Here is a 16,294-nt window from a genome sequence, read left to right as displayed (position 1 = left end):
TGTGTACATACTTATCCACTAGCTCTGGTCACCCATTTAAGGGTTGCCCTGAGGTTTACTATCCCATGGTTTCAGAATTCACCTGCTTGAGGCTGAGTGGGTTCTTGTGGTGTTAGAGAAAGCTTTGAGGCAGAGAGTTTCTGGATTTGGGGCAGTTGTTTGAAATTGAATGGTGTCAGTATGCCCAAGCTACTGAAGTCACAATCATGGTTGAGCTTGAAAGCCTGTGACTTGGGCATTAGAAGCATCTGTTATCCCTGGCAAAGCCATCATTTGCGAGATCAAGTCTCATAGATGCCAGTGGGTCAGGAGGAAACATAAAATGGCATTAAATTCATACTTAAAAATGAAAATAAATAAAAGGTCTAGAGCTTTCTAATGTTCTATTATGAGATTTGTTATGAACACACACACACACACACACACACACACACTTTTCCTGACTCTCGTTTTACCATCTCTCTAATTCCTAAATTACTTTCCTTCATCCTTCTAGCAGCTCTATTCTCTGCTAAGCAGATGCTTCTCAAACTTTCCAAGAAGCCCTCTCTAGCAACCTAAGTGAAGGCTATTAAAGGGCCCATCTATGGCTTTTTAAAAGTAAAAGGAATGCTTCATGTTTAAAAAATGTAAAACTGATATGTTTAACACATGGTAGCTCAGCATGTTAGGGGCAAGACTGTGACTAGCAAGTGGTTGTTGGTTTACTATTCACAGGGAAGGGTCAGAGACTAGATGGTTTGGGCAATGCCTGTCATTTAATGCTGCATTTAATTATCATCAGGTCAACTGCAATTTCTTATCCCTATTTTCCCACCCTGTGACCTTCACTTTTTTTGTTTTCTACTCCAGGATCAGTGACAAATCAAATAATCCATCTTAGTCTCAGCTTGGGACTCTGGTGCCTGTCTATGTCAGGATTGTGCTTTCTAGGCAGGACAGCATTCCCAGTGGGAATACTCTGGCAGGGACAACCTCTTAGATACACAAGGTTTCCATTTTCCAAATGATACTGACTTGGATATCTAAATGGGCCTCAATGACTATCACTTGATGCTCAGAACCTCCAACCTAGGCAGGAACATCAGGGACGACTCTTGATGGGATAGATGAGAAAGCTGAGGCCCTGGGAGAAGAGAGGAATGATCCAAATCCCAACAAAGCATTCACGGCCCTGCACATAGTGGGCCCTCAATAATTATTCGGTTATTATGAGAAATAGATAAGTATCACGGTTAAGAGCACAGCCTTTGAGGTCAGACAGACTGGGGGTCACACTCTACCTTTCACTAGATTAAGTGCTATTGGGCAGGTGACTTAACCTCCCTGAGCCTCAGTGTTCTTGACTGTAAAGTGGGAATAATAACAGCACTTGTGTGTATGTTGTTGAGAGAATCCAGTAAAATCATGAGCTGTGTAGAATGTTTGACAGAAAATAGAAATAACTGATGATGATAATGCAGAATTAGCCTGACCTGGGCACCTGGGAACTTAGATCATTCTTCATCTACCTGACCTCTAAGAATTTAGCAACCTTCCCATCCACTGGCAGGTAGACAGGAGAAGAGCGCTCCCAGTGCTATTTTTCTGCCCTGCTGATAATTGTTTCTTATACAAGCCAGTGTTTTATTGATTGGTCATTGATCTCTGCATGGGACCAGGGAAATACTTGGGCCATGAAGACACAGGCAGCATTTTCCAGGCCAGGGGTCCCCAGTGGGTGTCAGGGCATCACCTGCTGGCTTGAATAAGTGGCCTCTGCCCTGCTTAGGACAACTTCTCCATTAGAACCAGCTGCTTCTGTGGCCCCCTCCCACTTGTGCCCCTTTATTGCTTCCATCAACCCTTCGCCTGCTGTCTTCGTTTGACCTTTAATAAGCGCCACTTTTGTGCAGAGCTGCCGATGAGTTATTGCCGAGTGAGCAGCTCCCCAGGGCAGGCTACCTCCCGAGCCCCTGGCCTCACTGCAGCTTGTAAGGGAAAATTACATTTTGATCTACATTTCCCATTTCTATTCTCTGTCACCTGGCTTTGGAGACAAAAGGAAGAAAAGAATGTTTTTCTCTCTCTCTCCCCAACCCTGAATTATGTCTCTGTGCTCTTTCTTCCCTTTCCTCTTTCTGTATTCTGTACTGATGGTCATTTGTGGAAGATAAAGTCACTGGGCCAGTTCTCACCTAGGTCATTCTCCCTTGGACACTGGGGTCATCAAAGCCCAAGAGGTCATACAGACTTTTCCCAATTCCCACTTTGCCATCTCTTTAAATCCTAAATTTCTTTCTTCCATTCTTCAAAAAAAATTTTTTTCTGTAGTCCCCTTCTCAGGCAAGACCACCTGAAAATCAGCAGATGGATTTTGAGATGAATAAACAAGCCCTTCTTCCACAGGCCTTGTGGTGCCCCTAGTGGTTGGTTCTCACTACACCCTCTACCTCTTCTTTCTTTTTCCCTTTTAAAAATTCAGATAAAAGTCACATAGCACAAAATTCACCATTTAAAACCATTTAAAAATGTACAATTCAGTGGTTTTTAGAATATTCACAATGTTTTGCAATCATCATCACTATCCAATTCCAAAACATTCTCATCACCTCAAAAAAAAAAACATCATACCCATTAAGCAGTCTATTCCCCATTCCCTCCTCCCCTCAGCCTCTGGCAACCACTGATCTGCTTACTGTCCCTAGTGGATTTGCCTATTCTGGACATTCCTTATACATGGTATCATATAATATGTGGCCTTTCACAAGTGGTTTCTTTCCTTTTGCATAATGTTTTTGAAGTTGATTCATATTTAGCATGCATCAATGGTTCATTCTTTTTATGGCTAAATAATATTCCATTGTGTTGAAATACCACCTTTTGTTCATTCATTCAGGTTGCTTCCACTTTTTGGCAATTATGAATAATGCTTCTATGGGCATTTGTATATAAATGTTTGTTTGAGCATATGTTTTTGATTCTCTTAGCTAGAAATGAAATTGCTAGGTTATATGGCAGTTCTGTGTTTAACTTTTTGAGGGACAGCCAAATCATTTTCACAATGACCAATGAATCTATTGATGGTGAGTCAGTTAGTGTGGTGAAGGGCCTAGAATTGTGTCATCTGGGGGAAAGATAACATTATTTTGGGAGAAGGGAAATTCTCCATGTGAACCAATGTGGTTAAGTCAGACTGAGATATTAGGGTGGTAATAGGAAATGAGTTCAGAGAGCTGACCTCAAATATATGGAAGGTAAAGACTCTGTGCTGCTCTTCAAGAAAGAAAACAAACAAACAAACAAACCTTGAATGCTAACTACTTCTTATCCTCCTGGTCTCAAATGTTACTTTTTCCAGGATGTCTTCTCTGAACCTCCTCCTCGCCACCTCCAAGACTGAACAAGGTCATCACACTCTCTTGTCTCATCTCCACTTCTTTAAAAACTTTTGTGAAGGCAGGTGCAGGTCCAACTCATTCTCTGGTGTTTCTTCAGTACCAAGAACAGCTCCAGGCTCACAATAGGTGCCTAATGTACCTTTGCCTGATGAAAGAAGAAACAAATGAGTCAGGAGGTGGAAGTTTAAAAAGAAACAGATGTGGATTCCATTAAAACACTATGTAATATTGAACCACATGCAACATGGGCTGCTATGAAACAAGCTGCTTCAAAACTGCTGGCTACACAGATCCCACTCTTTTGCCTTCAGGTCCCATGAATTTCTGTGACATCAGTGCTTTCTCAAACCTGTGGCTTTATCCTGCATTCCTTTTCCTTCTCTCTGCATTTTTCTCCACCATAGGGACCCAAATGGTCCTCTAAAGAGGAGAATATAATGGAGTAGAATTGATTTTCTATCTGCTATGAAAACAAATACAAGTCAGAATATTTAGGAGATAGCCAGAAGCATAGATTTTTGGCTCCTCTTGAACTCTCAAGTATTTATTTCCTTAATAACACTTACTATATATTGAGCACTTATTAAGCACAAGACACTGCATTGTAAACTCAACGTGTAAATCACCCATCCTCAAAACAGCTCTGCTAGGTGGGAATTATCTCCAAACATGAGACCTCCCAGTTTTTTTTCCCCAACCATCTTGAAATTCAAAGCTAATATCCAGCTTCTAAAGGAGCTGATCTAACCAGCTTGGTAGAGGCATCTACAGTAAAATCAGTCAAGTGACCCTAGACAGTGGAGCTGAGTATCTTCTCACACCGTTCAGAGTGACTTGAATGATTCTTATAAACAGCTCAAGATACTGGATGTGACATCTGTATTTGACTTAGTCCTGCAAATATATAACACCCAGAAAGCTCCAACAAGCAAAGTTAAGGCTTTAATTGTATTATCCTTCTTTTTTTAACAGTCTGAAATAAAGGGAAGTGACATTCAGAAATATCTCCTAAATCATTTGAGAGAGATTCAATTATGTTTGCTGTTATTAGTGTTAACTGTACTTTGAGGAATGTGAATTTTCAAAAAATTGGTTACTTGAATATGATTTTTTTAAAAAAAAAAGTTTCTCCCTAATTGCGCAAGCAGTAGTTTCCTCCAACTTTCACTGGTGGAAGAATTCAAGCCCTGAAGCTTAAGGTTTTCTCTGGGCAATTAGGTTACATTGTATAAGGTCACAAGAGAAAGTGTGAGAGTCCTGATAAATATCTTTTACATAAAGCAAAGGTGGCATCTAAATAAGAAAATCATCAAAGACAGGTTATGCATATTAAATTATTGATAATGGGTCATGTATAATTAATCTTCGTGCATCATTCTTGGCTCCCTGAATGTTTGGGTCGATCTGTGCAAACTTCCAGGTAACTAGTCAGAGTGGTAGGCTTGAGGGTTGTTCTTAAGGAAATCCAGTCTCACTGAAGTCACGGGTGAGGCCAGGGGCTTTATTCAGGGTCCCTTTGATTAGAGTCAACAGAAACCCATTCCAGTGAGTTCAAGTGCAATTGAAGCTTTGCTGTGAGATTCAGATATCTCATGGGAATCCAGAGAAAGCAGAACAGGGGGCCTCAGGAAGGGCAGGGAGAATTCCTGGAACCAATAGGATGCTGGTTGCAAAGAGATTCCTCCAATTGCTTGCCATGCGACCTCAGGTGAGTTACTTTACTTCTCTGTGTCTCAGTCTAAACAGGGAGATGATACTGTATGTGCTTCTGTGTCAAGCATAATATTAAATGGGATACTGACTATGCCGTACTTAACACATACTATCTGTTCAATAAATGTTAGCTGTTCTTATTGTTATTGTTATATTTTTCTACATTATTTTTGTGCAGCTGCTCCATCTGCCTTTTGCTTCCTCATGGCTTCCACCTTCACAGTAGCCCCTGAGTCAACATGACTTTCTAAGTTCTAGTGTCTGTGACTCCCTGTCCTCTTAGATCAAGTTGATGAGAGGGGAAATCTGTTTGACTCATTACATCCAAATCACAGCCCCTGCCAGCCCGTGGCTGGGATCCCTCTGAGTCAGAGACCCTCTCTGGTCCCCATGTCAGGCGATGGGGTTCACTCAGTGGAACTATGGGTGAGGAGCCACCCATTAGGGGGCACAGGTGAGCAGCAGATGACAGGAGCTTGTCTAGAAGCACAGGTGAGGTCACTTCTGGCTGGGAAGGAAGAGAAGCCCTGTAATGGACCGTGTGGACAGGAGTGTTTGGGGGGACAGTGGTTACCAGTGTAGCTGATGCAGGCGTCAGGGGTGAACCATCATGGTGGTTACAACTTAATTAGATATGGAACAGAAAAAAATGTGTGTGTGTCCCTTCTGAGGGAGAGAAGACAAGAGAGAATTTGATGAATCTGAGTGAAGCATACCTGAGTGTCCAGTAAACTATTCTTTTAATTTTACTGTAGGTTTGAAATTGTTCAAAGTTTTAAAAAATGGAGGAAAATACGGCTAAGGTGTTTACCAAATAAAGCAGATATTTTCATAATAAATTCAAGTAAATATATAAACATACAAATGAATAATCAGCAAGCAAGCTCAGGACTCAGCAAATTCCAGATTTGCTTACCTACTCTGTGAGTGGTTTTTTTTTTCCCCTCTCTGAGCCTCCATTTCTACATCTGATAAATGGGCTCATAATACTGCCTCCTGACCTATTGAGGGGTTTCATTAATTGATAGATATGCAAAGCAGGGCAGATAGTCAGCTGATAGGCATTGGGATAGCTGTGCTGGTTATTTGCAGAGAACGTCTCCTCTGACTGGTTGGATTGTCCCACTTGATAAATATGTCTCAATATTGTTCTCACTAACTGGGACATAGTTGGAGCCAATTTCATGGGTACTGGTTCTAGTCTCATCATCACTATCCTGATTGTCTTCATCATTATTCTTGAGCCCATCAGTCTCCCCACCTTGGTGGCAGGGAAAGAATGAGACTTCAGGAATAACTGCTAGATTTGGGATAGAGGCAGGTGACCAAAGCTTTGGGTATTTTAGGCACCTCAGAGATACTATGCCATCCCAGTGTGAGGTAGATGAAGAGATTTCATTAGTGTTTCATGCTGGGCAAAGTGTATTCCCCTGGGCCAGAAGGCATTAGCTCTATTTGCAAACTAAACACTGGTAGAAGCTGGGAGAGGGACAGAGGCTGTAGGGAGCTGGGAGGATGAATGCTGATTCTTGGGCCTGTGTCCCTGGGCTGGAAGGAGGGGGTGTTGGGGAGGGGGTGGGTGGAGAGGGGCATGTTTTGGGGTGGGCCCCCAGGTATAGTTGGGCTGGCTTCAGAGGTGTGTTTAAAAGTGCTCATGCTGTTATAATCTCATGTTTCTAATCTCTCCATTGTTGCCTCAGCATCCTTCAAAATAAGCTGGATAAGTACTAGTTTAAACTATAAATAGATAGATGGATATATGGGTCTGGATGGATTCAGTTGATAGATGAATCTGTGAAATGTGAAACAGCAAGAAAGAAAATAATTGAAAAATGAGCTGATAGGTAGATTATTTTTTCCAGCTTTATTGAAATATGATTAACATGTAACATTGCGTAAGTTTAAGGTGTACAGTTTATTTGATTTGATACACCTATATACTGCAAAATGATTACCACAACAAGGTTAACACATCCTTCACCTCACATAATTATCATTTTTTTCAGTGTTTGTGGTGGTGGTATGAATGTTTGAGATGTACTCTCCTAGCAACTTTAAAGTCTACAATGTGCGCGCTCAGTTGCTCAGTTGTGTCCAGCTGTTTGTGACCTCATGGACTATACCCCTCCAGGCTCCTCTGTCCATGAAATTTTCCAGGAAAGAATACTGGAGTGAGTTGTCATTTCCTACTTCAGGGGATACAGTCTAACTGTATCCACCATGCTATATATCAGATGCCCTACGAACTTATTCATCTTATGTTTGTACCGTTTGTACAGCATCTGACCAGCTGTTTGACCAGTGTCTCCTCATTTGCCCCACTCCAAAGCTCCTGGCAGCATCCTGTCCACTCCTTGATTCTGAGTTCAGCTTGTTTAGATTTCATGCATAAGTGAGATTATATAGCATGTGTCTTTCTGTGTCTGACTTATTTCATTCAGCATAATGCCTTCAGAATCTCTCTATGTTGTTACAAATGGTAGGATCTCCTTTTGGGGGGGGGGGGGCTGAGTAATATTCCAGCATGTGTATATATATTACATTTTATTTATCCATTCATCTGTTGACAGATACTTAGGTTGTTTCCATGTCTTGGCTGTTGAGAATAATTCTGCACTCAACATGGGAATGCAGGTATCTCTTCACAATAATAATTTAATTTCTTTCAGATATACAGGAGTAGAATTACTGGATCATGTGGTAGGCCTACTTTTAGTTTTTTGAGGAACTTCCACACTTCTTTCCATAATGGTTGCACCAGTTTATTTGCCCATCAGCAGGGCCCACTTCTTTACATCTTCACCAGCATTTGCTACCTCTTGTCTTTTTTTTTTTTTTAAATAATAGCCATTATAACAAGTGTAAAGTGATATCTTATTGTGGTTTTAATTTGCATTTCCCTAATTATTAGTGACATTGAACACCTTCTCATGTACTTATTGGCCATGTTTATTCAGATCCTCTGTTCACTTTTAAATAGGATGATGACAAGTTTGCTGTTGAGTTTATGAGTTCCTTTAACTCAACAGATATATAGTTTGCAATTATTTTCTCCCGTTCTGTAGGTTGTTTGTTTGTTTTGTGGTCACTTATACTGTCTAGAAGCTTTTTAGTTTGGTGTAGTCCTACTTATTGATTTTTGCTTTTGTTGCTGTACTTTTAGCGTCATATCCAAAAAATCCTTGCCAAGACCAATGTCTAAAGGATTTTTGCCTATGCTTTCTTTTAAAAGTTTTATGCTTTCAATTTTTTAAAGTCTTTAATCCATTTCAAGTTAATTTTTGTGACCTGTGCAAGACAGTGGTCCAATTTCATTCTTTAATGTGTGAATACCCAGTTTTCCCAGCACCATTTATTAAAGAGACTGTCCTTTCCCCATTTGAATGTTCTTAGTTGCCCTGTCACATATGAATTGGCTGTATTTGTGTGGGTTTATTTCTGGGGTCTTTATTCTGTTCCATCTGTTTATGTGTTTGTATGCCAATACCATACTGTTTTGATTACTATAGCTTTTTTTTTTTATTACTATAGCTTTTTAATTATAGTTTGAAATCAGGAAGTGTGAAGCTTTGTTCTTTCTCAAGATTACCTTGGCTATGTGAGATCTTTTGCAGTGCCATATGAATTTTATAATTTTTTTCTATTTCTGTGAAAAAAAAAAATCACATTGGAATTGATAGGAATTGAACAGAACCAACAGATGGCTTTGGGTAGTATGGTCAATTTAACAATATTAACTCTGTGGATGAATATATTTAAATGAACAAATGAATGAAACAGTGAGGGAATGATTTAATGCAGGGGTCCCAAACCTCTGGGATCTAATGCCTGATGATCTGAGGTAGAGCTGATGTAATAATAATAGAAATAAAGTGCAAAATAAATGTAATGCACTTGAATCATTTCCACCCCCAGTCTGTGGGAAAATTGTCTTCCATGAAACCAGTCCCTGGTGCCAAAAAGATTGGGGACCACTGATTTAATGAATTAATTGATGAATAATAAGAAGCAGTAAGTTTCTCTCCTTTTCTTAAGGACTTCTCAAGTACCAGACATTCTGCTATGCAATTTACATACATTTAAATCTTGTTTATTTCTCAGAACAATCTTGTAAAGTAGATACCATAGTTATTCCGATTTTCTATATAAGAAATTGAGGCCTACAAAGGTCAGATAACTTGCCCAAGATCACAGAGCCAGGAAGTAATATAGTCAGCATCTCAATGAGTGCTTTAATTTCTGCCTTTAATCACAAGGGCCCAGGAATGTGTGAACTTATTTTACTCCATAGACAGATGTTGGCCCCAGTACCCCAATTCAGCTTAGAGATTCATTCATTCATTCTGAAAATATACAATGAACACCCACCATGATGCAGGCAGTTTTCTAGGCACCAGGAATATAATAAGGGACAAGGAAGAGTGATAATAAGCAAATGCATGTGTACTGTCACACAGAAGCAAATTTTATGAAGAAAAACCAAACATATACAGATTTATAGAGTGATGGAGAGGTAGTAGTACAGAGGGGAGCTATTTCATAGATAGAGTAGTCAGGGAAGACCTTTCAGAGCAGATGCAAAGACCTGCATCATGTATAGTGAGTTAGTTATGCAAAGATCTAAGGGAGAGTGTTCCAAGCAAGCTGTGCTGCTACTGCTAAGTCGCTTCAGTCATGTCCGACTCTGTGCGACCCCATAGACGGCAGCCCACCAGGCTCCCCCATCCCTGGGATTCTCCAGGCAAGAAAAAGGGCAGATCAAATGCAAAGGTCCTGTGGTAGGAATGAGCATTCAGAGAATTCCCTGGCAGTCCAGTGGTTAAGACTGTGCTTTCACTGGTGAGGCCCCAGGTTCTGCCCTTAGTAGGTGAACTAAGATCCCACAGCCATGTGGCACTGCAAAAAAAAATTTTTTTTTTTTAAATGAGCATTGCAAGTGTGAAGACTAGTGAGGCCAGAGTGTTCAGATTGGTGTGAGCAGAGGGGAGAGTGATAGGAGCTGCCATCAGAGAGGGAGATAGGTGCCAGATCTTTTTTCTTGACCTTCTAGGATAAGATCCTCCAAGTATAAGGGATATAGGTTTTGTTTTAAGGAAGAAGGTATGTCTGAATTAGATTTTAAAATATCACTCTGGTTGCTGTAGGTTGTTCCATCACTCTTGACTGCAATCCAGTGAAACAATTTGGTCAGCTAGTATAAGAATGAAAAACAATTGTTTGTTGTCCTTTGAATGATTTCAGTGGTCATGCCCCTCCTCCTCCCTCCCTTCCCCCTTGGGGACTCATGTGTCATTGGTTCTGCCACCTATTGGCACCAGGACATTTGCTGGAACCACCCCTTCTTCTTATGCTCTCTTTTCTCCTGGGGACTCTTGGTATGGCTATTCATTCCAAAGTTCCATTCAGCAGAAAAGAGAAATGACAGCAATGTATATGTACAACAGTAAGGGACTGGTTAAACAAATCCATTTATGATAATGCTTTTGACCATCAAAAATGATGCTTGGGAGAAGTAATTGCTGATGCTATACCAGTAGTAACAATAGCTACTCAAATATCTATTATGCAACAGACTTGGCGTTAATAACTTACATGTTTTACTCCATTTAGTCTCCTCAACACAGAGAGATCAATTTCACTTTTGTCCCCAGTTTATAGATGAGGAAATTAAGGCTTAAACATCTTGCAAAAGAACTAAATAGTACATGGTTCAGCACGAGTAAAATGCAGGTCTATCTGATTACAAAGTCCATGTTTTTAACTGATGCCATCTGCCTCCCATTGGAATATAATTGTGCTGCATTGCTAAGTAAGAAAACTGATTATTAAATAATAAGTGCAGCCTCCAGCCCATCTTTTTCAGTACCAAAAGAGCATGCAACAAAATATTAAAAGTTGTTATCTCTGGGTGGTTAATTATGGGAGATTTTTGCATGTGATCATGATTTTTGTAATTAGAGTTAAACAAAAGCAATAAAAGGTCTCCATGTGTTTTTCTCCCCTACTCAGCCCCTCTCTCCCTCCCCTGTGGTCTCCAGACTGGCTCTGGGTTTCTCTATGAATATAAAGCTAGCATGGCCTCTTCCCCTTGGCCTTCCAGCTTTGCAATTTCAGCACAATTGTCTAGATTGCTTCAAATTTTGCTAGCATTCTAGATGCTGAGTTAGTTGCAAATTTTTCACTTCCAAAAACAAAAGTGTTGTTACTTAGCTAGAGGCTTAAATAATAAATCTGCAAATGATCCAGCTCCCTAACGTTTTTGCCATCTAGGGTGTGGACTGGGGAATGACCATAGCACCTGGTGATAAGATCACTTAATTTGCTCACTGAGGGGGTGGACCTGGGCTGTCAATCAGTCAGTTCAGTTCAGTTCAGTCACTCAGTCATGTCCAACTCTCTGAGACCCCATGAATCGCAGCACACCAGGCCTCCCTATCCATCACCAACTCCTGGAGTTCACCCAGACTCACATCCATCAAGTCAGTGATGCCATCCAGCCATCTCATCCTCTGTCGGCCCCTTCTCCTCCTGCCCCCAATCCCTCCCAGCATCACAGTCTTTTCCAATGAGTCAACTCTTTGCATGAGGTGGCCAAAGGACTGGAGTTTCAGCTTTAGCATCATTCCTTCCAAAGAAATCCCAGGGCTGATCTCCTTCAGATGGACTGGTTGGATCTCCTTGCAGTCCAAGGGACTCTCAAGAGTCTTCTCCAACACCACAGTTCAAAAGCATCAATTCTTCAGTGCTCAGCCTTCTTCACAGTCCAACTCTCACATCCATACATGACCACAGGAAAAACCATAGCCTTGACTAGACGGACCTTTGTTGGCAAAGTAATGTCTCTGCTTTTGAATGTGCTACCTAGGTTGGTCATAACTTTCCTTCCAGGGAGTAAGCGTCTTTTAATTTCATGGCTGCAGTCACCATCTGCAGTGATTTTGGAGCCCCCAAAACCAAAGTCTGACACTGTTTCCACTGTTTCCCCATCTATTTCCCATGAAGTGATGGGAGCGGATGCCATGATCTTCGTTTTCTGAATGTCAATCTTTAAGCCAACTTTTCCACTCTCCTCTTTCACTTTCATCAAGAGGCTTTTTAGTTCCTCTTCACTTTCTGCCATAAGGGTGGTGTCATCTGCATATCTGAGGTTATTGAGATTTCTCCCAGCAATCTTGATTCCAGCTTGTGCTTCTTCCAGCCCAGCGTTTCTCGTGATGTACTCTGCATATAAGTTAAATAAGCAGGGTGACAATATACAGCTGTCAATAGGGAGACCCAAAATCACCCATGTGTTCTTGAGCATCATCTCAGGGGAAGAAGATCTGCATGTGTCCTGTGTTTGGAGGTAATTTCAGTGGGGGAGAACTCTCCAGCTCTGCTATTCATGCATGCATGCATTTGTGCATAAACACAATATTTATTGAGCACTAACTTCCTCCAGCACTGTGCTGACTGCTGGGAATTCAGCATTCAGGAGGAAAGTCCCATCTCCACTTTGGTGAAGTTCACAAAGTGGCGTATATGGGGCCAACAAACACTGAACACATCTTCAAATTTTCAAATGTGATACAAGATGGAAGTGCAGGATGCCGTGAAGAAATAAAGAGGGGAGCTAGCTGAGTCTGAGAACTCAGGAAAGCCAACCCCAGGAAGTAATGTTTAAGCTGGAAATGGAAGGATGCCTAGGAACTAACCAGGTAAAGAAAAAGGAAGAAGAAAATGTGCATCACAATGAGAGAGTACATGTAGAAAGACCTGGAAATGGGGGGAAGCAGGGTACTACTGTCCAACTGAAAGAGAGTATGATGCACAGATTTACACAAGATGGAAAGAGGCATGGGATGGGCTGGAGGAGAAACCTCAGCCAGAACCAGAGGGTCTAATAAACCACATCACAGTTTCCAAGTTATCCTAGAGATGATGAGAAGAAAGCTATTGAAATATTTAATTAGAAAAGAAAATTTTATTTTTAAATGACATCACCAAGCAAAGACAGAGCTGAGAATAAAGTTGTTTCTTGGAATACAGGATGCTTTTGTGCCAACACATTATTCTTTAGTTAAACAAATATGTAGGCAACATTTACCATATAACAGGCAGAGCCCTGAATGCTGGGGAAATGGAGGAGAACAAAGGTCTCTAACTTTAGGGAGCTTGTAGTCTAGTAGGAAGAGAAAGGCAGTAAACAAAAGAACAAATAAGTAGATAACACAATATTGAGTATCACTAGACTCTCGAGAGTCCCTTGGACTGCAAGGAGATCCAACCAGTCCATTCTGAAGGAGATCAGCCCTGGGATTTCTTTGGAAGGAATGATGCTAAAGCTGAAACTCCAGTACTTTGGCCACCTCATGCGAAGAGTTAACTGATTGGAAAAGACTGATGCTGGGAGGGATTGGGGGCAGGAGGAGAAGGGGCCGACAGAGGATGAGATGGCTGGATGGCATCACTGACTCGATGGACGTGAGTCTGAGTGAACTCTGGGAGTTGGTGAGGGACAGGGAGGCCTGGTGTGCTGCGATTCATGGGGTCACAAGGAGTCAGACACAATTGAGCGACTGATCTGATCTGAAGATTCATGAAGAAAAAAGGCAAAGGAAAGTAAAGGAAATCATAAGGCCATACTATTCCCGTGGGTGGTCAGAGAGTCCTGTGAAGTTGATACTGAGCAGAGAACTGGAGGAAGCAAGACCTCTGATTCACCAGACCTTCTCAGACAGTCTCCCCTCCATGGACTTTTCAGATGGCCAGGTAGGGTTGACAGTCAGATGAGGCTTTTAACAATAAGGAAGGTTGGTTCCCTTGGTGCATTGGACCCATGACCTTGGACATTTGACCTTGGGTGTTTTAACTTTCCATGTCTGCTGCTGCTGCTAAGTCACATCAGTCATGCCCAGCTCTCTGTGACCCCACAGATGGCAGCCAACCAGGCTCCTCTGTCCACGGGATTCTCTAGGCAAGAATACTGCTGCTGCTAAGTCGCTTCAGTCATGTCTGACTCTGTGCGACCCCATAGATGGCAGCCCACCAGGCTCCCCCATCCCTGGAATCCTCCAGGCAAGAATACTGGAGTGGGTTGCCATTTCCTTCTCCAATACATGAAAGTGAAAAGTGAAAGTGAGGTCACTCAGTTGTGTCCGAGTCTGTGCGACCCCATGGATGGCAGCCCACCAGGCTCCCCCGTCCCTGGGATTCTCCAGGCAAGAACCCTGGAGTGGGTTGCCATTTCCTTCTCCAATGCAGGAAAGTGAAAAGTGAAAGTGAAGTCGCTCAGTCGTGTCCAACTCTTAGCGACTCCATGGACTGCAGCCTACCAGGCTCCTCTGTCCATGCAATTTGCCAGGCAAGAGTACTGGAGTGGGGTGCCATTGCCTTCTCCAGGCAAGAATACTAGCTGACCACAAATGAAACATCCAATCACACCATTCACATTCAGTGCTGATCTGAACCCCCAAATTATTTAACAGCTGCTTTAATTTTGTCTCCTGATCACAAGTTACTCTACTGGATGTATGTATTTATTGACCTTTTCATTTAAAAACAGAGATGAACCTGATCAAATGCAGGGCAGAACATAACACTGCAGCCCAAGCACATCACAACAATGTATGGCTGAGAAGGAAATCTCCTGGTGATATAGCAGGCATCTATTAGGGAGCCAAGTCCAGGGCTTCTTTACTCATTAATCAGAGCCTCCTGATAAAGTCTGCCACAGCCAGAGTGGTGGTATATTTTTTCTTTCTATCAAAAGATATAAAACGGTATCATTGTCTTTATTGATCTCTACTACCATTATTATCAGAACATGCTCTTTAAAGTTACTTCCTATAGCTCCTCTTCCCATACCTTTCCTGGTAGTTCTGCATTCATAGAGGCAATGGTTAGTAGTGGGTTAAGACTGGAGGTTTGATGTCTGATATTCTGTATTGAATCACAGCTCTTTTACCTACAAGCTGGGTGACCTTGAATAAGTCACTTCACCTCGCTGAACTTCACTATTCCTGGGCATACATTGACAATAATCATGCCTACTTCTTTGGATAGTTGAGAAGATTAGATAAAATAATGACCCTGGTACTCTTTGGGCTTCCCAGGTGGCACTAGTGGTAAAGAACCTGCCTGCCAGTGCAAGAGACGTAAAAGAGACACAGGTTCCATCCCTAGGTCAGAAGATCCCCTGGATTAGGAAATGGCAACCCAGTCCAGTATTCTTGTCTGGAGACTCCCATGGACAGAGGAATCTGGCAGGCTACAGTTCATGGGGTCACACAGAGTCAGACACAACTGAAGCGACTTGGCATGCACTCTTTGGAAATGATTCCCCAAGATGTAGCTCATAAGAAAGATTTAAGGAGGCTGTTATAATTTAGATTCATGAACCTCATTAACAGATATTCTGAACCAGAGGCTTGGGATGGTCATTCCTGGGTAGTTTTGTATAAATGGTTCCTTAGGATATGCTTGGAGTAAATTGCCTTATATTTGTATTTTGCTGAAATTTTTCTAGTATTTCCACAGCCTGAATTATGCAGTGCCCAGGCATCCTGGATTCTGCCTTTCCTCTAAGACCCATTTTAGCTGTATCCTCTTCCATAGTCCCTTCCCAATTTCCCGAGGCTTGATGGCATTTCTCTTTCTGCTAGCTGCTCACATTTTTTTTTTCTCTCCTTCACTATGGCACCTTTTATTAATGGACTAATATTACAAACTAAATGTTATGTTCTAGAACCATGAGATAAATAGATATAAACTATGTACTGCTGCTGCTGCTGCTGCTAGGTCACTTCAGTCATGTCCGACTCTGTACGACCCCATAGACGGTGGCCCACCAGGCTCCCCTGTCCCTGGGATTCTCCAGGCAAGAACCCTGGAGTGGGTTGCCATTTCCTTCTCCAATGCACGAAAGTGAAAAGTGAAAGTGAAGTCGCTCAGTCGTGCCCAACTCTTAGCAACCCCCATGGACTGCAGCCCACCAGGCTCCTCCGTCCATGGGATTTTCCAGGCAAGAGTACTGGAGGGGGTGCCATTCATTGCCTTCTCCGAAACTATGCACTAGGTATAAACTGTGCACTGTATGTTACTTTCATGGTAGTGCAGATAACCTGCTATATCAATATAGAGATAGGCAGTATATTTTGTGGGCTTCCCTGGTAGCTCAGATGGTAAAGAATATGCCTGCAGTTCAGGAGACCTGGCTTTGA

The sequence above is a fragment of the Bos indicus genome, chromosome 17, assembly GCF_029378745.1.
Source record: "Bos indicus isolate NIAB-ARS_2022 breed Sahiwal x Tharparkar chromosome 17, NIAB-ARS_B.indTharparkar_mat_pri_1.0, whole genome shotgun sequence".
Classification (NCBI taxonomy): domain Eukaryota; kingdom Metazoa; phylum Chordata; class Mammalia; order Artiodactyla; family Bovidae; genus Bos; species Bos indicus.
The sequence above is the reverse complement of the archived record's forward strand: the minus strand, read 5'-3'. Positions refer to the sequence as shown.